This window comes from Pelodiscus sinensis, chromosome 4 (genome assembly GCF_049634645.1).
Source record: "Pelodiscus sinensis isolate JC-2024 chromosome 4, ASM4963464v1, whole genome shotgun sequence".
NCBI lineage: Eukaryota > Metazoa > Chordata > Testudines > Trionychidae > Pelodiscus > Pelodiscus sinensis.
This window is the reverse complement of record NC_134714.1, coordinates 41,753,519-41,778,766: the sequence shown is the minus strand read 5'-3', so window position 1 is coordinate 41,778,766 and position 25,248 is coordinate 41,753,519. Positions and strand designations below refer to the sequence as shown.

General features: G+C 39.9%; 1 protein-coding gene and 1 long non-coding RNA gene across 3 annotated transcripts in view; one reads left to right on the top strand and one right to left on the bottom strand.

The window, feature by feature from the left end:
- SPTLC2 (serine palmitoyltransferase long chain base subunit 2) overlaps positions 1 to 25,248 on the bottom strand; it is a 150,914-nt gene that overhangs the window by 40,214 nt on the left and 85,452 nt on the right. The window lies entirely within an intron of this gene.
- The window catches only part of LOC142829098 (uncharacterized), a 68,913-nt gene continuing 55,567 nt past the window's right edge, over positions 11,903 to 25,248 (top strand). Inside the window, exon 1 of the long non-coding RNA XR_012903366.1 lies at positions 11,903 to 12,036. This is a non-coding gene — a long non-coding RNA (uncharacterized LOC142829098). The remainder of the gene's footprint in view (positions 12,037 to 25,248) is intronic.

Sequence of the window (25,248 nt, the reverse complement as noted above, 5' to 3'; positions counted from 1 at the left end):
GGTGAGGCTTATTGGTTAACTCTTCACATCCCTAATGAACAGAGTGTATTAGTTTTTATTATGGAGTCTAAATATTGAGGAGAAGGAGACAAACATTAAATCTGTATTCATACTGAAACAATTCAATAACAGGTCTTAACATTTAAAAGTGTGTATTGTACATCTTCAGCTTTAGAAGCTGCCTGTCTGTACATTTCCATTTTGGATCTGGATAACTGCATTTATGAGAGGCCATGATATAATCTGGGACACTATGAATAGATAGGGGTATATATTTATACACCGAGATTAAATGCTGTATTCCAACAATTTCCAATCAGGAAGAATCAGTTCCCACATGCACACACATACTCCAAGAGGTTCTGTCAAACAGACCTAAAATGTAATGAAAATTAAAACTGCTCCTTAACTTTCAATGCCAAGTTCTTTTGATGCTGCCAGCTATTTAACTGCCTCATCCAAAAAAATCTACTCGTTTAAGCAAACCAATCAGGATAAGGAGCAACTCAAGATGGAATGAATAGGTTTCCTGGTTGTTCATTTAAAAACAGACCTGGAAAGTTATCTGAACACTTAGGCTTTTTCATAGCACCAGTTTGAGGCTTGTTGAAAACTAGCTGGTCTGTGGAAAGCTGGCAAGGGCATGCTGTGCTATTTCTTCCTCTTTGTTGCTAGGTGTTTCTAAAGGCCTTCAGGAGGAGAAACCAGTAGAGCTACTTCCACTAGGGACCACTGCTATATAAGCGGAAACTGGAACCATGAACAGGAACCAGAGTCAGCAGCAGGACTAAGGCTGCCGCCAACAACAGTGGGAGAGAAATATCCAGAGAAGGGCAGTCCCACCCTGGGGATTATTGAATAGTGGTATAACTGATGACATTTTATGCGGTTGCACAACTATTCAAGTACATGCTAACATCCCCAATTTTAAAAACCTGGTTATGATGGTTTGACACTGTTCACACTCTGCCATGATGTAGGCCACACCATGCTAAGACCTTATTCCGCCACAAGAGAAATTAATCATTTTTAAACTGCTGGTTTAGTTGCAAAGTCTGGCCATATGTTAAATTACCCTTCTAGCATCTAAAAGACACATGAACAGTCCTTGGATCAAGGCTCATAGTTCAGAAGACACACAGCAAATGACACAAGAGAGGGTATTTTGTAGGTCACTTGGAAGAAGTGTAAGCAATGATTTAATTCAGGAGAATGAGTCTGGCCCACTAGCAATGCAGAGTTGCCCTGGGTTTATGAGATGCAGAAAAACAAGCAAGGTGTAGAATGGTACAAAGGCAGCAGGGAAGGCACAGTATCCTTCGTGATGGAGGCCATTTCTTATTACACAACATGTAGGTTGGAGCAGAGCTGTACAGGACCTTCAAAATGAAGGCCAAGCTTACATGTGATACAGTCTGAAAGAGTTAGTTAATGGCGGGACTTAAGAATGGAGAATTATGCGTAGATACTCTTTCCACAAAATTATGGGTAGATACACTGTCCACAAATAGCAAACATTTAAGTATCCATCAAGGCCATTAGATATCATTAAACTAAATCAATTGCACTGGAATCTAAAGCCAGCCAAGGAACAGGCAGCCAGGAGTACTCACTGTGTTTATACACAATAGTGAAACTAAAGCTTTGGGCTTGTTTTGAAACTCAGGGCAGTATTTTTGTGTTTGCATTTTACCTGCAATTTGAAAATGACATCCAACTCAGAATGTATTAAAAAATAACCTCTGTCATTAACAAAAAGCCTCCTGGATGTGGCTAAAGAGACTACAGGATATGGTTTATATTAAAGAGCACTTTGTAATACACCCACATGTGTAAATAGGGACTCCTCCCCACCACATTTTGCAATGATTCAGAAACATGTTGTTTTAAATACCCCCAAGTAATACACCCACTGCAGTTTTTATTGCTCTTTTATTACAAATACACAACAAAGTTAGGAGAAAGGGCTATTGCCCACACACAGCAGCTGACAATCTGAGGAAAGGTAAAGTAACCAACCAAAAACAATTATGTTCATGGCACGTGAGAGAAAAAAACATTAAGTTTTAAACAAGAAATACTGCACTAGGAGCACCAAAAATACTGTAAATGATTTTAAAGCTACAGGAATTGAACAAAATCAGTATTCAAAAAACAGCTCTATGCTGAGCCCATGGCTGTCAAACTGAAGAATGAAGAGAGCTTTTACAGTCAAATTCATGTTATAAATGTGTTGAAAATGTGGGTTTAAAATAGAACTTCTGGTTGGCTCGGCTACAACAATAGTACTGGATAATTAAACCACAAAAAACTAAATGAAAGTAAGATTAACCTACAGACCAATGCCATTTAACTATCGGAGTAGCTAAAAGATTTGTAACTGCCAAAATCCAGTATTTTACTAAATTCTTGCATAAGCACATCAAACAATAGTAAAGCTGCAAACACATAAATATAAAGCCTTGGAAATTATATTTTGGAAAGGTTCTTGTAAGTAATGGTGATATTTAGCATGTGCCAAGAGTCATTAAAATGAGATTACCAATTTTGCATGGCTTGTCCCATCCTAATGAAATTTGTGTACAAATGATATCTAACAAAATAATATCTGAAAGTGAACACTGAGGGCCTATCTACACAGCATGGCTAAAACTGAAATAAGCAATGCAACCTGAGCTATGTCAATTGAGTAGCTTATTTCAGCTTTTGACACTGTCTACACCGCAGGAAGTTGAAGGAAGAGCATTCTTCCTTCGACTTCCCTTACTCCTCGTAAAATGAGGGTTACAGGATTTGGAGTAAGAAGTCCTCCAGCTCAACATTATTTTGACATTATGTTGAAATAACAGTCTGCGTCTACGCTACAAGTATTTATTTTGGAATAACGTCAATTAGACATACCTTATGTAGACATGCCCTCAGGCATAGAAAGGTAGTAAGGAAAAAGGTTTCCAGCTATAATGCTCTTTGCTGTTCTATCATGCGGGAGGCCAAGTTTCAAGCACTTTGTGTCCGTACTAACCTATTTACCATTCCAATCATTGCTAACACCAGTGTAGGGTTTGTTATAGGGCTAGCTGTAGTGTACACCAGCTGGTGGCGTTTTTAATCACCCTGTCCAACCCTACCCACAATAGGACTAGATAAGACTCTGGTTAAAGCACCATTGCCCTGTCTATAACTAGGGCTCTTACCTGTGGTACTGATAGCAGATATGAAAAGAGTTCCTCTCTCATATAGGGAAAGCACTTTGCATCTCCAGTCTTGTTTATGCTACAAAACTTAGCTGATCCAGGTAGAAACAGCTATACTGAATTAAATAAGAACAGATGATTCAATTTGTCCACACTGGGAATGTGGAACTGGTTTAACTTTTGCCCAGTGCCCCCACTAGTGCTATCCTAAACCTTTCCAGTTACAGTGACTCCTGGATGCATGACCCACAGCTCCTAGAACAGCTTCCGAGAAGCAGTATATTCAGGAAGATTTCACAAGGCCATTGGTGTACTGTGGAAAAATAGTGGAAAGACTAGCTGAACCACTTTCAGGCTGAAACATTTAGGACAAAACGGGCATTTAACCTGGAAGGGGGTGTGTGGGTCTCTACACAATGGCTAACAATGCTAAGTCAAGTCAGTTGGAACATTTGTATGGGGATGTAGAGTGCATAACAAAAACATGCTAGTATAACCCACTTATGAGCATATCCTGTATTTCTCCTGATCTACAGAGAGTAAGTGTATAACAGCTCCCCTGCTATAGCACCTGGGTCTTTAGCTCAAGCTGTAAATACTGATGCTCTGGAGGATGCCAGCTCATTTCACAGTATTGACAGTGGCCATCACATAGGAAGTTTCAATGGTTCTCACTCTGTAATATATTTCTTTAATACAGAAAGGCAATGCCTCAGTGATAACTAATCTTTCCATACAGTTTATTCAAGACCGAACTAAAGGTTAAATATGAATGAAAATCTAATAGTGTAACAAATTATCATGACCTAGAATTGGCTTTACTATCTCAGAGTAGAAAAAAAATCTCATTCTCTCTGCCCCCATGCTCTTTGCCACTGGTCCTGCTTCAGTATTGGAACTCAGAACTTCCTGCGGACCCAGCTGAACTCTGCTTTAAGTACCTACATAAATCCCAACAACTGGATACACTGAGAAATAAAAAAGAGAAAAACAAGAACAGATGAAATTCACACAGATAGGTTTTTATACCCTTAGCATTAGGATCATAGCCATGTTTTGAGTATTTTAAATGGACTTGGGTTTTGTTACCCATGAATAAATTAGATGTAAACAAAATACTATACAATAGCCAAGATTAAGAAAATAGAAGTTGCATAGTATTTCTCACTTTTGAGTGCTTAACTAAGGTTAAGAATGCAAAGTCTTAACTCTGCTCTTGTGTACACACGCACTTCCTTACAATGCAGTCTAATTATAGCTGAAATACAGTATATAGCAGATTTTTCTGCACAGTGTAGCACCTTGTAAATTTTTTTACAATAATTCTTTAAATCGTTAATTTAATAGCCCTACTGGTTCAATCTTCAATTTTTTCTTCTCTACATGTTTCAATAGTTTTGTCAGCATATATGTCAGAGTTCCTTTTAGCCTGCAGCTCAGTTGTCTTTAAATGAAGTTCAAGGCATGAGAATTAACCAAAAAGCTGACAACACAGATGGCCTACATATGCCAGTATATATTCACTATTACTGTCATATCCTTATGTTAACCTTTATTATGTAGTTTCCCGTGTGTTTTTCATAGGAGTTAAAGACTAGTTGGATCAACAAATATCACAGTCCACAACAGAAGATTGAGTAAACTGAAGGTTGTGGAAAACATTAACACTGCAAACCTTTTTTCTTTGGTAACGTAAGTCACCTTTCAAAGCTAGACCACATTTTCCTCATTTGGCAAGACAGCTCGGGTAGCTTCCTAAACCCCTTGTCTTTAAACTGTTCCTTCTTGTCCAGTGGGGGTGCCTGGTTCATTAGTAAATGTATTCATTCCTTTCAAATTCCTTTGACATTAACTTTGAACTTCAGCATTCTAGATGGGAGGATTTAGGGAGATTGTCCCCAGACTTTCTAAGAGGTATTTGCAGGCTTGAACTGGAAGTGTATTTATTTTTATCACATACCAGAGGATAGTAAATTAACTTCAAATCTACACTGTATGTCGGTTGGTGAGGGGTAGAATTGCATTATTTAGAAAACCAGTCACCTCTCCTGAGAGTTTTTTGTTCACTTGATTTCCAGTATACGAAGGCGCTTCCAATAACTACACTGCATGCACATCGTTAACTGTTCAACTCAAACATAACAGTAAAAAAGACCCAAGGGCGCTCAGCAAGCTCTGCTGCTGCTCCCTCATCCCTGACACTTCCCATCCAGCTGCCTCTAGCCCTACTTCTATTTCCGGGTCCAGGCCCTGCTGCTCCACGACCCAGCAGGGAACCAACACTGCTGCTGCCTGCGCCGTGCCAGCAACCACCATCAAGGCAATGCAGGTTAATGCTGTCCAAGAGCCCCGCTGCCGCAGAGTCCCTGAGCTAGGACGGACAGCTGGGCTCTGACCACCCAACCCTGTCCCACCTGAGCGCAGTCCCCCCAAGAGCCGCGCCAGCCTCCCAGCCCCCCTCACACATCTACTTCCCGGCCTGGGCTCAGTCAAGCCCCTTTCTGCCTACACGCCGGAGCTGCCCACCCTCACTCAGATCTAACCTTCATACACCTAACCTCACTCCCCTGAACCTGCCACTGTTTCACACTCCCCTGTCTGTGCCTGCTCCTCCCGCCCCCCTTTTTATTTTAATTCTGTAGCCTACTTTGATCTGTTTATTTTTACTTGCAACCACTTAAATCCTGCTGTTTGTACCTAAATAACATTTTGTTTACTATCAAGCCTAGTGTAAATAACAGTTAACTGGGGGGAATAATCAATGTGCATATTCTCTCTTTCATTGATAAAGAGGGTGAACATCCTCATGAGCTTTCTTTGTGTAAAACTTTTACTCAAAGACTGATTTATTTGGGGTTTTGATCCCTTTTGGGGTTTAGTCTCCTGGGTGTTGTTGCCTAGAACTGTATTCTCCCAGAGCTGAAGTGATTCAATGTCTGCCTTGCTCTCCAGGAGAGAGTAGGGGGTTACCCCAGATCTGTGCCTTGTCTGGGGTAGACCAGAGAACCTGACACATCAAGACAGGGCAGTGGGAAGCCCCAAAAAACAAGGTGGTGAGTGTCGGTGGCATAATAAGCAGTGGGGAACAGCCCCAAGGAGTCTTCTGTGACCGCATCCTATCACAATCACATCAGAGAGTGCTGGTAAAACAGAAAATCTCTCTGTGTCCACAGCTCAGTTTTCCCAATGCACTCCATTTCTTAGATGACGACATGAATAAGGTAATTTAACTCAAGTGGCTTAATGATCAAAGCAGGAGGATGATTAGTACTCCTGAATTATTGTCACAACTCTTCCACTGACTAGTTCGGCACTACCTAAACCTATCTGTGAAATAGATCTTATATTGCGACAAGGCACACAGAGACTTACTGATGCTAAGCAATTGCTTTTCTATTTGGCTGGTGAGAAAATGGTGTTGGTATATGCTGGCTGTACAGCTTTAGGGACTGTATTAATTGCAGTCATTCATGTTCTCACTTTTTAAAAATGACTGGCAGAACCAATGAGTCTATTTATGTAGTGTACTTTTAAAATATTTCCAAGTGCACTAGGGTTATTGGCAGGATACTCTTATAGCACTATTTTAATCTAAATTTAAAATAAAATCAAATTGTAAAATACCCTGAGGTGCTCTGATGAAAGGTGCTATGAGTTTGCCAAGTATTACTTTTTCAGCTTTCAGAATTTCTCCCTTATTTAGGCAGACAATTTCTTACTCTCTTTATCCTCTAAGGATAATCTCCCAGTTACCTGAAACCTTTCCCTACTGGATAAGAAAATGCGAAGCAACCAAGTGGCCTATATCACAACACAATTGCTGTCCCTGTGCTCTGTCTAATGAGAGTAGATTTTCAAGGCTTTAACCTTAATAGAAGAGCAAATGAACAGCTAAATCAAGTTAGTTTGCTCATTGAAACATCTTGCATACAAGATGTAAGGTGTCTGGTGCAAGCTCCTGGAAGCTGCTGAGATTCTTTGCCCACATAAAAAGTTAAGAAACAGTTGCCAAACCCCAAAACAATATATATCCACTTCAACTGTATGCCCTGGCAGGCAAAGAAAGAGTGAGCCAAATTTGCCAGGACAACCTCTGGCATAACCTGCTGAATTTTACTAACAGTGTCAAAATTATTTTAACCTGTGGCCAGTCGCCAGATATACATCCAAACTGCCTACCCACAGAAATAACAAGCAGAGCCAAGCCAAGTTCAAAGCCATTTCTCTTTGCGATTTAGATCTCTAAACTAAATTGTATGTCATTTGCACCACACTGTGCAAAAGCAAAGACAGTGGAGTCTCCAGTTTTCCAAAAACTTGGGGAGATGATAGAGTCTTTGGCTTCCTGTGAGAGGCAGATGATTCAGTCAATTAACTGAGCAGTATTTATCCTCTTTCAACAGATGCACCAAACCCAAAGAGTCACACCAGGGGACACACTAGATTTTTCAATAGGGATCAGCATAGGAATATCGGTAGTATGACCCTTAAAGGGTGATGCTTACTAGGTAACGGTTAACCTGTACCCGGGGAGCAGCTCCCCATCCAGGGCTCACCACAGGTGGAGGGGTTGCTCAATCCCTACCAGCCCACCATGTGCAGCTGCAAGTAACCATGCTGGAGCAGCCCCTGCCTTAGTGGGAAGAGGGAAAGGAGAGAACGAGTTCCAGCCCACCCTCATTTAATCAGTTAACTGACTAAGCTTAATATTTAAATGGCTAAACAAACAGGATTTTACTTCCCTAATAAGCAGTCACTGTGCAGGACTCACAAAACTAAAGAGAAAAAAATTCCATTGGTAAAAATATGCAAGTGTCAGATATGGAAGACCAGCTTCTGAAACCTGGAGAAAAACATTGCAAAACAAGAAGCTGCAAAACAATGGTCTGAAATTAGAAAAAAGAGAAATAGAATTAAGCTAATACTGTAAAGAGATCAAATGCTACAAATCACCAGAACGCAATTACTGAGTCTTGTGTTCAGTACTGTTTCACTCAGACTTAAGGGCACAAAGCAATTTGAAAACTATCCATTTTAAAATTGAGCTACCAGTAGCTTTACATATTATAGCCCACTAATCTGCCAAGTTTTTGTAGTTTTAGTCATAGTATTCCTAAATGTGATACTGTTTTGCTTCCTTGTTACTCTGAAACACGGGTGCACAAAAAAGTGCCGACAAGCACACAAACTAAACACTGAAAAAAATAACTTGATTTTGTCTGGTTCTAGGAACCTGCAGTATATATTATCCTAACAGAGGGTGAAACACTTTCAGGCAGTTTGGGTTCAATTACTATGGGATCTAAATGGGTAAGAACAAAATAAAATAAACCCAAGCAAAATACCAGCCCTAATACCTGAAATACACAAGATTAACCGATAGCTATGTCGTGTCTTCCTCAAACATTCTAAAAGTAGATCATAGGAAATAAATATGATATGCAAACTGGTTACACATGGATCTCATGCACTACCCTCTTTTTATATGAACATTTCATTTAGAACAACAGTGCACAGCTGTAAAAAGCAACAAACAGCTATTACCCTGTGAACCCAAGGATAGGTAACTTAGTGGATATCAAAGGAAATATACAATCAGGACACAAAGGCAACTATTACTCATCCATTGCTATCAGAAAGCTGCCACCTTACCAGGGCTAGAGGATTTATCACAGCCAGATGGTAGACTATCAATAAGGGACAGCTATCATTCCAAGACAGAATAACTACTTTCCCCTTTGAACCAGGAACAATGGTTTCAATAAATGGCTAGAGCTGCCTAATATAGCTTCCTATGTGTCAAGCTCCTACCGTGTACATACAAACTCCCTAGAGCTTCCCAGAGCGAAGAAGGCCATTTGTTAAGAGATAGTGAAGATCTCTTGTAAAGGGAACAGACAATAGATCTGTGGTTTCAGGAATAAAAGTGCTGGGAATCAATAAATCCTGAAGTGGCCCTAACAGAGGATGAGTTAATTGGGCAATTAAGAATATGAAAGTGTGGAAAGACCATGGGCCAGATGGCTTCTGTGCTGAATTCTACAGACATTTCCTTGGCCACCTGTCTGACAAGATGGTTGAAACATTTATGAGGGCACTTTTCCCCATATGTCAGGGAAGCCTTGACGTTAATTATTCTTAAACCACTAAGATGCCCCTCTATGTTCCAATTATAGGCCAGTTTCACTTTTTAGTGATGTCAAATATTGGCACATGTTATAGTGAGGAGATTGGAAAAGGTTTTGGATTCTATAATACATCAAATTCAAGACTGGTTTATCAAAAAGCTATTATGACAATTTATTGATATTCTAGCAGTGAAATATGATGACCCTGAACCATCTTTAGATGCAGAAAAGGCTTCTGCTTGAATGGACTGAAGGTACATGTTTTATATCCTACAAAAAGCTGGATTTGGACTTGTATTTAATTCTTGGATCCAACTGGTATATTCTCACCAAAACTCTCACCTCACAACCAGCAATGTAACCTCAGGTACTTTCAAACTTTTCTGGGGCTACCAGGAAAAGGGATCTGCTTTCCATTATTTTTTAATTTGGTTCCTGAACCCCTAGCGATAGATACATGGACTTTTGTAGATTTCAGAGGCAAACAACTTGGTTCCATGGGGTATAAATTAGTGTTTATGCAGACAATAACCAACTAGAAGACACTATTCCAGCCCTCCTATCTCAAATTCAAACATTCAGAACAATAGCTGGCTACTAAACTAATTGGGAAAAATCTGAACTACTGGAAACCTCCCAGTTGTCATGTAGCAGGGATTTTTCCTTAATTAAATTTCCATTGACAAACTGATACAACTGAGTACTTGGGTATATAAGTACCAAGAAATATTAAATTAGTAAGATAAATGTAGATCCTGTATTCTCATCAAATAACTAAAGATACAAATAGATGGCATCCTCTCTTCCTGAGGTTATGGGGAAGGGTTAATACAATAAAAATAAATATCCTACCTAGTGTCCTTTATATTCTCAGCAGTCTAATCTGCATACATCCCTCCATCTTATTTTAGACAAATCTAACGTATCCTTTCTGTGGGGCCGTAGTCAACACCCATGACAATCCCTTAAATAGCCAAAGAGGAGTCTGGGCTCCCAGAACCACAAAGTTACTGTTAGGCTTTTATCACATCAGGGATATGACATTGATTTTGGCATGCTAACATTCTTAAATCCGCATCAATGGAAATTAAACTGGTACAGGTGGTAGAAAACTAAAATTCTCAAGTCTGGCAACATCTGTAGTCCGGCAGAACCACAGATATTCCAGGATCAAAGTATCCTGGGCACGTTGCTGGTAGCAGGTGGGGGGCTGGGAGCCAGGCATACAGCCAAGGGGGTGGTGGTGAAAGCCCGGTGTGTGACCTAGCTGGAGAGCCAGGAAGCCCAGTGGGGAGTCAGGACAGGCAGTGGAACTGGCATCAGGGGGGCCAGAAATGACCTCCCCTGGTCCAGCAAAATTCCTCATCCGGGGCCAGTGAGGTTCCAAGGGTGCTGGACGAGGGAGGGCCAATCTGTATTAATGAATCCAATTCTCTAGTATCTGCTCAGTTCCTGTTTATCCCATGGAGAAAAATTCAGTACCTATAACGGTTTCTGTTCAAGAATCTGAGCTATCTTAGCTAAATACCACCAATTTCATCACCAATATATATAACTGTACCTATACAGGATAGCCTAAACTTACAAATTGGGGAAAACACCCTGTCATTTCAAAGAACTGGTTGAGCAAGAGCATTATATGGATTTACTAGTTAGTGAAGGATGAGGGCTTTGCCTCTTTTCTAACAGATAAGTAGTGAGATGAGAGTCCTCACAACTAAAATATTTGCTAGCATACTATATCAGTATGTTCTGGATGCCCTGGGACTGCCAGATGCCCAAGAACTATTGAAAATCTTGGAAATACTTCTGGAACTGCCATGGGCTATGTTCTCTGACATATGCTGGCACTAAAATAAAAAAGGAACCCTGATGCATATGATATGGGACGGATCAACAACCAGGCAGCTATGGTAAGAAGTGGACAGGAGAAAGAAAGTGTTTAGCTTCAACAACCAAATTTCAGCTAAGAATTATATTCCAGGTAATGCTTACTACACTGTGTTTAATTCCAGCATATAGACTTTGGATCTTGAGATCCACAACTATTACCCATCATATGATTTTACGAAAATGGAGGAGTATACTTAGCATATAGCTGTGGTAACTGGAGCAGTCTTGAATTTGCAATAAAAAGAAAATATAGTCAACACAGGGATCAGTTATGTGAATTCAAAGAAATCTGAAGGACCCTGTTTCTTGATTTTCTTAAATAAAGAATGTGGAGATTTCCCAAATTAGGGATGTAAAAAACCATCCCGAATAGTTAATCGGATACGTAATCCAATAGTTAATAGTTAACAATTTGATTAATCAGTTAACCACCAGCTGTGGGCAGTGAAGGCTGCTCTGTCCCCTGCTTGCTGCAGCAAGGTGCTCTGGGCCTGCCACAACTCTGCCAGCTGGGCCGCCATGGGGGATAAAGGTTAACCAGTTAACCAGAGCCTAACATTCCTAGCTCAAATAATGCCAGACTTCCACTACACCTAACCCCTCTGCTTTTCCCCCCCACTTCTTCTCTTTTTTGCCTATTTATGTAAGTCTCTTCTTTGTATTGTTATCCTCACCTTAACACCTATGTCTGTATAATGCTATCAAACTGCAAGATGCAATATTCTGGTACACCCAACAGAATGAGAAGAATAGGTGGATTTGAAGTGAGACCATCTGCCACTGACTCCCTGCAGTGAAGATACCATGGTAAACAGAACTAAGTAAGTCAACTTAATCTACTATTTATATATTTTTGTTAGTCTCTAAGGTGCTACAGGATCACTGTTGTTTTTTAAGCTTTTTTAGTTACAGACGAACACTGCTACCCCTTTGAAACTCCATCTACACCAGAAAGGTTCAACCTGTACTGACAAATATATAGCTATTTCCTTCCTGCCCTACCATTAAACAGATTGCCCAGATCTGAGACTAGTGCAACATCTGTGAGGAATATGTCTGGGTGACAAGCTAAACCCAACCATATTATATGATGCCAGCAACATCATATGAGTCTATTCAGGACTGACGAACACATCTCTGATATCAGTTGCCCTTGTGCAAAGAAAGTGATCCTTTGTAGAACCATGACCAGGCAATTCCAGGTAACTACCACCAATTTTACAGTCTGCAGAATGGCACTACTGAGTCAATCTGCTATAAAGCTCACAACACTTCAGGTCAGAATCAAAAGCTGTTACATATATAATGCCTTCCTCTTGTTTTGAGGAAGCTATTCCTGCATACTGTATCTGTGACTGAAGCAAGCAACAGATCTGATTCATTTAAACTGGAGATTAATTTCAACTTACAGCATATGACTGTGCTAATGACAATGTGTAACTTCACTGTAGAGCTTACCCATGGCTCATCCTTGTGCACTTTCATTTAGAAGTTTTAATAACCCACAACTTTGTACAGTGACAATACCAGTACAAAAAGTGATACAACTCATATCCTTTTACAATACTAGTGATTTGGTGCCTGAGGTTTGGGTGTCATTAAATGGATCAAGTTAAAGGGAGTTAACTAAAAGGAAGGTACTAACTGCATTAATTTTTAGCTAAGCTTTATACATAGAACCTTCAAACAGCCAGAGGGGGCAGATTTTTAAAGGTGCTATTTTTGTTTGAAGTCAAAGGGGTGCACAAAATGGTTCCTTTAAAAACATGAATCATGATGTTGGAAAGTATTTTATCTATAAACCAATAAAAAAAAAATCAATGAAGTTAGCCAAAATATCCCTTTAAATCTTCCCTTTGTTTAAATTATAGCTACCAATGCTGAGCAATGTGTGAGCCTCCCATACAGCAGATTGGACTATTTGTAATTTAATATGGGAACATCTCAGCTGTCATAACATCATGATGATTGCTAAAAGAATCTGGCATTCAAGATATGCCATGTATTTATCACTAAAGATTGTGTACTGTATTGTTGCTTCCCCTTTTATGTTGAGTTCAACAGTTGACATTCTGTTCATAACATAATCCTCACCTTGCTCTCAAAACTACACGATAGATTCTTGGCACTTCAAGACAAGCATCTTTTTAACATTTTATCAGATCACCGCGTTCTACTAAATGGCCATATTTCCTCACAAGTCCACAATTAGAGACATGAGAAGCCTATTCTAGCCCAACGTTTAATTTAACTGGAAAAAAAAGTTTGAGGGCACCTACCATGTGCATAAGTCTTAAAGAAAAAATGTTTTTTAAAAAGAATTTTTTCGTAGATTGATCCAAGATACACTGCATGTACTGCTTCGGTTCTTCTGAAGACTTCTAAACTATACTTTACTACGGAAAGGGTAAGGAAAAAAAGAGACAGCAATTAACTAGCATGTTCCTGGATTCTCTTAATGCTAATTCCCAAATAAATGGTATTGGCTGCTTGGCAAGTCAGGTTACATTTAAGCCTTGAGTTTCCCAATTCTACAATGAGGATACAACACAATATCTTTAATTTCCTGGAGACACCCCACAAACCTTCCAAAGTAAGGGAAGGCAATTTGCAGACTACACATAAGCTTTAAAGTCTACTTGGGATAGACTGTGAAGTCTTCTGTCTGCTAGGCCTGCTGCTTCAGTAGGTTTGCTTCTGCAGCCCTGGAGGTCTGCTACACAAATTCTTCCATCAAATCCTGGGGAATGTATCAAAATGCACGGTTCTGACTCAACACTAACCTTCAAAGCTTAATGTTTGCAAAGTACGTCACAATTTTTTAGCAAAGAATCTGACAAAATGTAGTCATATTAGCGTCTGTAATAAAAATACTTTCAAAATTAATGAGACTGTCTCAGAACATTTACAAGCTTCCAAGAGAGAATTACAAACAGATGGATTTAGGAAAGTTGATAGTTGTTATTCCCTTAAAAAACAAAACAAAACAAAACAAAACAAAACAAAAAAAACCCACAACCCCACACTGGAATCCTCATTCAAATGAAAACAGACTTCCAACCTGGACCAGAAAGTGCATAATCTAAAATGAACTGGTCACATCCTTGTTCACTTTCATTGATCAACTGCTTTCAAGATATAGGATTGCCAAGAGGTAGATCTAATTCTGCATAGATAACCCAAGAATTAAACAAGGGAGAACTGGGAGTACAGTGTTAACCTAATTATAAACAGATTGACGCATATATTAGAAAAGTCTATGCATCCACAAGTGCTGCCAAAACCCTGCAATCTAATCCGAGAGGTCAGACACCGGCATTAATATAGATGAGCATGCTGGAGGCCTGACTGATTTAGCAATCCAGTCCATATCAGGAATTTCTTTTGATGATCCAGTCCACACCATTTGTACTGCAGTACCACTTAGAGTTCTCTACCCAATCAGAGACATTATACAAACAAAATAACTCAAAGATCTTACAGTGGACAAAACCATGACAATAACTCATGTTCACAAACTGCTCTTTGAGGTAGAGTCTATGGACAAGCATATTCAGCCAGAAAACATGGTGGACTTGACATTATCTCAAATTAATTAGAGGACCAAAGCCTGGACTAACACACAGGAAATGAACTGCTCAACATACATACATCATTCTCCCTCAACTGGAATTGAAAACAATGTTTTGTCTGATGTTAAGGCATATAAAAAATTTCCCATCAGAACAATTGACAGAAAATTGTGTTTTCAATTAAATGAAATTCTTCAGCTGAACCACAACCAAAGATTCCTATGATGAAACACCACTTATCCTCTCCAAGAAGAAAGCATAGTGCATCATGGGGAACACAGCCCATACAACCAAGGAATCTCAATTATGGGAAAATGAGGCATCTGAACTACAATTCTCAGGAGACACTGCAGGTAGCATTATCAAAACTGCTTTTATTTTTTCAGCTGAAATTTCAATGATCAAATTTTGCCTGAGGGAAAAAAATTAAAGTTTACTGAAAGGACAATTTTTGTCCCACTCTATTGCTAGTGAGGACAGCACCTAAACAGTCTTCTGCACCATTATATGAAGTGTAATCAAAGTCTATACTAGCAGTTAAACTTTTTACTGCCCTTGGTTGAGGGACCTGCTGTGGACAGCCATTATAAGCAACAAATAGTTTCCTGTCCAGAGAATCTTATACCACTTCTGAAGTACAATTTATATGAACAATTAACTTAAAAATGATTAGCTGTTCAGTTATTTCCAGTTGACTGGTACAGGATATTCTTGTCATACGGATACAATATTAGACATGTACTGAACCATCATGTCTTTTTTTGCAGTAATTTGTATTGCAAAGTTGAATTAAAGAGCCAATGGTTTGGCAGGGTCATTCAACTTATATCCACTATTAGAGATTTAATTCTGTAACACAGAAATTAAGTTGTACTGCTCATATTCCAGTCCTTTCCGATTACACTGCATTTGCAGGTAAAATTCATAGGATAGCACCGGCAGGATTTACTTACCAGTGAGTTGCTTATTATCACAACTGCCTAGCCACAGAGATGGCAAAGTCATCAGCTCATTACATGGGAAGTTGTACACTCTAGGTTGCCAGCAAATCTCATGCTGTGCTAAGAGAAGATGAAGCAGCAAGCACAGGCCAAACCATTATTTTAACTACTCATGGGTACCTCTGGAATATCTAACAACACACAAATGGAAAAAAAAGTTAAATGCAGATGTCAAGGCCCAATCTTCCAGATTTCCTCACTCATGCCCACACCAAAGGGAAAAGCCATCTAAAATCCTTCCAAATTCATATTGACGCTTTAATCAGTCTTGCATTAAAAAGATACTTCAGAAACTGAAAGCTACAAGGACATCTTAGAAGAATAAAATCTGAAATGCAATGTTCTCTCACACAATGTAGATGTGATAAGCAAAGAGGAAATGATAGGAAACTGGTTCTCCGTAAAGCCTTTGTATAAACATGAATAGGCTGGTGTCTCTTTGAGGCTGACTCTTGCTCAAGACACAGGGAGCAGTAACATGAGGAATACGTACAAACATCACATTTCTTTATGAGCCAAAGAATTTGTTGGCATTAGCAAAATGTTACAAAAGGGATGTTTATAATGGACTTCCATGGAGATAGTTCAGTAGCTTTTGTAATATAGCAGCAATGAGTGCGAATTATATTTACCATCTGCCTTAGGCAGGCCCAGTTTTCCTACACTGGAGGCCAATGTCAAAGCAAACTACTCACTTGGATTTCAAATTGCAAAACATCAAAGCAAGACTATGGTGCTTGCTTATATTACAAACATAGATGACAGAGGATAAAACCTTTTCTTCATTCTTGAATCAGACAGTTCCAGGAGTAACTTATTGGTCTCCTAGCTTCACCAGTGAGTATATTTGACAAATATGCCTGTTTGCTACACAAATACAAAAGATGATAGACTGAAACTGAAGCATGTATGTAGTGTATGATGCATTAAAATCTCTCTATATACACAATTTTTTCCTGAGGGACGAAAGAGTGACATCCTGATTAACTGTGTGCCTCAAAGCCCTTCCCTCCACTCTCAGCTGCACAGCCTCTCTCTTCCCCAGCGCTCCGGGCAGTTGCAAGCCATGCGGCCTTCCCCACCCATGCTCGGGGGAGGGGATTGGAAGCCACGAGGCTTCCAGCTGGACCTGCTGCAAGGAGGCCTCAGGTCCAGCGCAGCCCAACCCACCAGTGGCTGGGGGGAGAAAGCTGGGCTGCCTACCCCCCGAGAAAGGGGGTTGGCGAACATAGCAAGCAGGGGGCCCAGCCCCCTAGTATTTAAAAAATGTTATGATACTAAAGCAACTTCAGACGACTAAAGTCTGTCAGACAAGTCAGCTTACTATAAATAGGTAGTCTGTGTGGAGACTATGTGCAGTCTGCAGATTCTACAGCAGTTTTGTAGGGGTAAAAGTGTGTGTGTAATATTATCTGATTAAAATATGATCATGTAGATCATTTGTTGCAAATATGTAACAGGAGTTGCAACAATCTTGTACAAAAAGTGGCATGTAGGGTCCTATGGAAAGGTTATGATTTGCTGAATATGATTATGATATTTGCATGCATTTATCATTTTTACTTGAAATTAGGTATATAGCAAATATTCACGTATTTCAAATAATTTGTCCCTATGGTAAGACAGGATATTTAGACAGCACATTGTGAAGGGACTAATCAAGTTCAATGGCTACATCAAAAGTGCACTTAACTCACAATGACCCATCAGAGATGCCCATCTACACTGAATGGACTTTCCTATGGACATTCTACCTCAGGTATAGGTAATGGCCACTGCTGTGACTTAAGCAAAATTGTGCATGGATGTATGATGTGCCCATGTGACTCCATACTTCATCTTTACCTGAAATTTTCCATAGCAAGAACAATGCAATTCTCACCATATGGAAAATGACCTTCATTTTACCTCTTTTCTGCTCCAAATTATGGACTTTTACAAAGGGGAGTATTTAAACAAAAGGAATTGATATCCTAGCAATGATTTCGAAGCAACCAGAGATTTAACCTGCTACATGCTTAAACCAGGGAGAGATAAAAATGATGATTTTTTAAAAATGTAAAACTGTTTAATAATGATTTTTTTACTTTTTTTAAAATAAAATAAAGAATTTCTCATTTAAAAACAATTACAATTATATCTCATTGCAAACATGCTACATATAACTTACAGTCTCATAAAAATGAATTAATGGCTTTAAGTCTTAAGCCTAAAGTTCTGGGCTTTCCACTTCTGTTTTTCAGCAGACTAAAAAGTAACGTGCAAAGAAAAACACAAGCTAAGGAGTGTTTTTGTTCTGTGCTTATGTGGTGGTGGACTTTGGCCAAGCACAGCAGAAGAGTTAAGACATTGTCTTAAAGATAGAGACACCATATAAAGAATCTCTGCTGGCTACTTCAGAGCAGCTATATGTACTGGGTAAAATAGTTAACAGTCAAACAGTTAATATTCTGATCAACTTTATGCTTCAACTAAAACTAACAATTTCAATTCAGGAAAGTTACAGGTAAAAGACCTGTTTAAAAGTATGGAACCAAGATAAATGCACATCCATCACCCTTGCAACATGACATTCTCAACAGAAACAGACAAGGTCAGAATGTCTAATAATATTTTCCACTTAAGACACAGCTCACGAGAAACATACCATTTCAGTTTGCATTACAGAAACTATAAGAGACAACTCTAATTTTGATAAAGAATACACATATAAAGTAAATGTTTTAACCCACATAAATAGTACTCTTCAAGGTTTAGAATACACACCACCATAAGCCCTACATTTGCATTATTCATAGCCTTATAACAGTTGACTTTCTATGTCACAACTACACAGAACATCATTACATGAAACAAAAAGGGATTAGAGGTAAGTTTATTATTGGAATATTTAAAACTTATTTTCATAAAATTATAGCTATGCTTGTGCAAGAGAACATACAAACAGCAAAGGCACTCATTTTTATGTATTTTATTTCCATATTTATAAGATTGGGTTTTTTATTTGTAACTGTGGAATTTTTCTCACGCTTAATTTACTTACTGAAGCAGCCTTAGCTTCATTAATCAAGTTTTTTTCTAGAAATTTCCTTCATATTTCTAGAGGATATAATTTGAGCATAAAATTAAGTTATCTGATAGATCATTGACAAGATCTCCAGATATCTTTTAATGTTGACATGCAGCACATAAAATTGTTTGAGTTCAAATTCTCCCTTCCCTCCCGATTCCCACTTTTGAGGCATAGTTTTGTCTACACTCCCTCTCAACAGAAGCAGTCCAAGTGATGTTTCTAGTCTGTAAAGGGACAAAACATGAAAAACATGATAGCTCCAGTCTTTGTGAGCTGTGCAACAAGCATCAGAAACTTGATTTCAGCTGGAAGAGTCAGTGGCAAGTGAGAGAAAGAATGCTGAACATTATTCAAAATTTACAGTTATTTAGCTATTTGGAGCATGTGTTTGTAGTATGCAGTGATTCAAACTTTACACTCTATGCCAAATTATTTTCAGCACAAAGATTTATACACATAACACTATATGTAATGCAAGAAATAACCCTTACATTGTTATACATTTCTTAAATTGAATTGTCCTGGCCCTCTCTCTCACTCACAAGCTGGCACAGGCCTCCCATTGAAACATAAGGTCCACACTGCCTCCCAGCTACCATTGTCCACGTATTGCCTGTAAGCACCTTAGACTAACAATGATCTTGAGAATGCTTCGGACTGCTTCTTCTGAGCTTAGTGTTATAAGTTGTTGTGGGTCTCAGAAGCATCCCACAGATGGGAGGAATAGCAAACTGAAGGAAGAATGCTACTGTCCAAGTGCATACATATTTCTTTGCTAAGTATAATGTCTGTGGGATTCAACTCACAGAAACAGTTCTTGTCATGAAACAAACTGTCAGAGAAAGTTTTCCACACTGGAGTACAGAAGTTGAAACATTTCCACGCTGGCTTCAGTGACCACAATAGAGACATGATTATGAGTGCAATTAATATTTCCTATGATTCTTTCCTGGCTAGCCTGTGCTTGGAAGGTCTCTCCACTGCATACCAGTACAAATATCTTTTTAAATGAGAGAGGGTCCGAGAAATTAAAGTTTTCAACTGGGCAAAAGGGCCAATTTTTGACAAATGGTAACTTCAAAATTACTTCATGAAATTACTTTAAATCAAAGGATGTGTGTGGGGGAGAATGTTATGGTCTATTCTAAGAGGAACAACATTTTGAGGCAACTTTTTCCCCTCTCACTTTTGGTACAATAGCATTGTGAGAACATCAGGAGTCCTGGTTGCAACCTTACCTATGGACAGACTATTGCCAATCCATAATACTGACAAATTCTCATTAATCTTAAGAGAATTTGCAATCTCAAAATTAGTTAGAGATGTAAAATACTGGTTAATCAGTTAACCGGTTAAATATTAGGCTGACAATGTTTAACCGGTTAACTGATTAAAGTGGGAGCCCAGGCTGGGGACCACTCTAGCCTCACTGGAGTAGCCCCCAGTCTGCAGGACTCCCACTCTCAGCCCAGCGCTGAGACTAGGGCTGCCACCGGCTCCAGAAGGACAGAGGCTGCTCCAAACACCGGAGCAGCCCCTGCCTACAGGGTACCTGGGCCAGCCATGGACAGAGGTTGATCTGGATGAGAGCAACCCTGGTCTGTGGTGGGTTCCCTGAATGGCCCCTGCTCACGGTAGGTGGGGAGCTGCTCCAGCCCCCACTGGTTACTGGTTAATCAGAACCAGTAAGCATTACCCATTTAACTAACCTGTTAACCTTTCACATTCCTAATTAGCATATCCTGATATCTACATGTACTAAAATGTATTGTCTGGTCACATATAAAACACTTACTCTAACATAACTGCATAACTGAGATGTAGTCAGTGTATATGTGCATGGGTCTCATGCAAGGAAAACAGGAATATTTTGAATAGTTGTATCCATAAAGCAGGGGTGGACAAAAGGGCCTCCATGGGCCTGATCTGGATCCTACTGCTTCCCTGCTCCCAGGCCAATCAGGGACTGGGGTCAGGGAGGAAGCACATGAAGTTTCCTCTGCCCGGCTCCCACACTGCAAAGAGTGAAAATGCAGCCCAGAGCAGGAGGAGACTTTGTGTGCTTCCCTGCCCCCAAGCCTTGACTGGCCTGGGGACAGAAAGGAGCATTCCTGAAGTCTCCTTCCACTACCAGGGGCACGGGCACCTAGCGGGAACCTCTGGGGAGGGGGCAAAGACTTCACACGCTCCCCAACCACCAGACCAATCATGATCTGTGGGTGGGGAAGCAGGGAAGTATCATGGCCCTGCTCCTTCCACCGGAGGCTCTGCCCCTTCTGGGGTGACCCAGGGCCACATAAAACATTTCTGAAGTGATCTCCTAGCATATGGATAGGTTCTTTCACTGCTTTTTTATATTGTTTTTACCTTAAGAATAAAACATGCTTATTTAGAAAGAGCTGTTAGTTAATTACTGCAGGTAATCTACCAATTAGCTATTTCTGAAGAGAAGGCAGACGTCAGTTTAAGAAGCCTCCTTTTCCTGGGCCAATGCAGTGAGGGAATTATTCAGCTTGGAAATACCCTGGTCATAAAGGGTGGGAGAAGTCTAGAGTGGGTGCTCTTGCAGGACCACAAACGGGGAATGTGAGTGTAACTGCCCTGAATGTGACACACTGCATAGTCTTTGACAGAGGTAGTGAGTTACTCCATAGTCCTGCCTCTCAAATGGCTGATAATGACACTTATTTCTGAAGCAGATAATATGTTTGAGTGCCTTAAGGATCAGTGGGAGAAGGTTGGCTACACAGTTGGTTACACAGCAAGATGAACAGAGTTAAAAGCCTTTAAAAGCTGATGAGATTGTAGAAGCGCTAGTGCAATGTCTCAATCAGACTTCTGAATACTTTTTCCTAGCATATTTGACTACAAGCATTATGTCTTGGTAGAATGGCACAAGAGAGACATAGTTCAGAGACTTCTATAATATCCAGTATTATTTATCGTACTCAATGTCACAGGATCTTACCTACGTCTGGGTTTGGTGGACCCCTTTGCTTCAGATTTTTCCCATCAAATCAAGGCCTTTGGTACACTTAAAGTTAGCAGCATACCTAGGTTGCTTAGATTTATAAAAAAATTAACAAAAAAAACCACATCCCAACCAAGAGAGCTATGAAAAACTTAAACAATGAATAGTCTAGTAGTACATTAAAGACTAACAAAAAATGCAGATGGTATCATGAAGAGTCCTAGTGTAACTGCAGTTATACCAACAAGATATGCCAGCATAATCTGGACTTCTGTCTGTAAGTGAAAAATTGGATCAAAGTCGCTATGTCAGACAAGGCAGTGAAAAAAATTCTCCCCCAAATGCCATACTTAGGTTGACCTAACCCCCACTGTAGATACAGGTAAGTCAACTGAAGAATTTTTCAGTCAATTAGCTACTGCCTCCAAGGGGTAGATTAACTAATTTACCAGAAAAACAATTCTTCAATTTAGGAGTGTCTGCACTACCAAAGCATAGCTGCAGTGCTTGTAATGTAAACATAACCTTATTTCATTTGGGGAGCTGGGATAAACTATGATGGCAAAAACACTTGCTTGTACATGCTACATACCCACTAGAAAGATTCACCAGTATAGCTTTACCAGCATATCATTTCTAGACCCAGAATCAGACAGTTAGTATAACAAACATGAATGAGAGGGGAAGGGCAAGAGAAACAGTCATAACCAATTTTGAAATATCTATTTTAACTTTGTATTCCACAGGTATTACTTCTATGGTAATAAGAAAAATTAAGATCTGTTGGCAAGGTTAGAAAACTGCTTGATTCTGTAAGTGTATTTTTCCATGGAGGAGGCACTTATGAATAAGTTCACAAGAACTAGGCCCACCAAATTCAGTATATAGCTTCCTCTTATCATAAAATAAACCAGTGGTGCCCAACCTATGGATTGCGACCCCCTTGGGAGTTGCGGCTGTCTTGGGGGGAGGGGAGGAGAGAGAGAGGGAGAAGAGGGGTTGCAGCGCTGTGATTCAGGCCAGATAGTATTTTCTTTTCCCGGCTTGGGTGCCTGACATACATGCAGCAGGGGTGGGGGGAACAGCAGGCGAATGGAGTGGCATTTAAAGGCTTTTTTTTTTTTTTTTTTTTTTTTAAACTCAACCTAAATTTTCCCAGGGATTGAGAGTGCAAAAAGGTTGCGCACCACTGAAATAAACCAAGGTAAAGGTATGGTTCTGCCAAGAAAATGAGACATGCCTGGAATGAGATTGCTTCTCTCACACAGAGCCATATAGAAAAGAGACAATCACTGGGCAGGTGAAAAGGCTGGCTGGGAGTGCCCCCTCCTCCTCCAGGACTGTCCCAACCCCAAGCTTTCCACCCCCAGATGCCCTTTAGGAGAGGTGGAGGGTCTTAAGTTCTTCCCTCTCCCAGGTTGCCGATTTATATGGGAACATTGCTGGCTGTTCCCCATCATCACAGACCATGGGGAAAGTGCATAGTTTGCTGTGTTCCTCACTCTGGCTGGGGAGTGCAGGGGGCAGATGAACCAGGTCTGCCCCAGCCTTCAGGCATGCAATGCAGCCTCCTCTGTTTACACCCACTAGAGCTGCATCAGCCATACGGAGATGCTTCTCACCTGGCCCCAACCTGCTGCCATGAGAGAGGGCTGGGGTAGTCCTCTTTCCCAGGGAAACCTGTATACTGAACTTCTCATCCCCAATCCCACCCCAGAGCAATGATTTAAATGAAGCATGTACATTTTTATTCTATTTTCCAAGAAACAAAAACTGAGTTAAGAACCCAACACCAGTTAAATCTTCTAGTACTAAATATTTTCAAAGCTTTAAAAGAAAAATGACTTCTTGTGCATGCTTGAAAAAAGCTCTCTGCTTCCCCCCAAAAAACACACAACATAAGGAACAGTGTTTTCTTTCAAAAAAAATTCTGTAAACATTTAGGTACCACTCATGAGAGAGATTCAGCCTTGTCCACACTAGGGAATTTCACAGCTAGGTATAGTTGTACCAAGGTAAAGGAGTGACTTGCACCAGGGTGGTTTATACTGGTGCCTGTCACTACTTACATTAGTTTTTCCAGAACAAGTACAAAAAAATCTGTAGAGCAGAGGATGGTATTTGGTCATATGAAGTCAGCTCTTCCCTCCAGCTGCTACTAGAAACTAGGACCACTGTTTAGATTTTAAGCACTCTGGGACAAGGACTGCCCTTTGCTACATGTCATACCATTTAGAAAAGTATTAACTTCTTATATTGCAACAGTGCCTAATTCGGTTTTATCATGTGAACAACTGCTGTTGTTGCTACAGAGATAGTGTTTGATGGAGAAAGGGGTCATATCCATGAGAATATTCATGCCCTATCTCCAATCGACCCATTGTTCAAAGATTTATCATCCACTTATTAAACAGTTTCATTGTACTTCCCTGTATCTCTATAACCATCTCTTGCCTCGTCTTCTACTTTGCTTGTACTCTTGGAAGAAGAAACTTTCATTTTGTTCTGTATTCGTACAGAACAACACACAACAGGGTCATGGTCTAAGACAGATTCCTAGCCTCTACAATAATACAAATAAGTAGGGCCCTACGAAATTCAGGGTTCATTTTGGTCAATTTCATGGTCCTAGGATTTTTAAAAAATAGTAAATGTCATGATTTCAGCTGTTTAAATCTGAAATGTCAGTGTTGGGGTCCTTACCCAAAAAAGGAGTTGGAGGGGTCTCAAAGTTACTCTGGGGGGTTTACGTTACTGCTACCCTTACTTTTACATTGCTGCTGGCGGTGGCGCAGCCTTCAGAGCTGGGCACCCAGAAAACAGCTGTCACTTTCTGACCACCCAGCTCTTAAGGAGGCGCAGAAATAAATGTGGCAATACTGCAACCCCTCTAGAGCTCCCTTTTGGGTCAGGACCCTCAATTTGAGAAATGCTAGTTTCGCTGGTTAAATCTATAAAGTATTATGTAAAAGCACACAAAAGAGCACATTTCAAGGGGAGGGAGAGACAAGACCGTATTTCACAGTCATGAATTTGGTAGGGCTCTACAAATAAGATTATATAAGAAGTTTGAGACCCTCTAATCTAGTAACTCCTAGTCTTGTGCTTAAAATAAGAACAAAATTCCATACTGCCCCGCCCTAGCCTAGAACTTTTTTCTGCCATCTCATCTGCTAGCAGTCAATCATTCCTGTTCAAATGCTTCACCTGATAAACCCCAAATCAAATCAGTATCATTTTAATTGTAACAAAAAATTGGAACTAGCAAGACATGGGCTTTCCACAATAGAAATACTACTTCCCTCCCAAGTTTGAGGATTAGTGTTCTAGAAGCATTATGTAAATAGAGAGTGCTATACATGTACTATTTATTGAGAGCCAAAAATAATTTAGTCATTTTATTTACTCTCTAAATT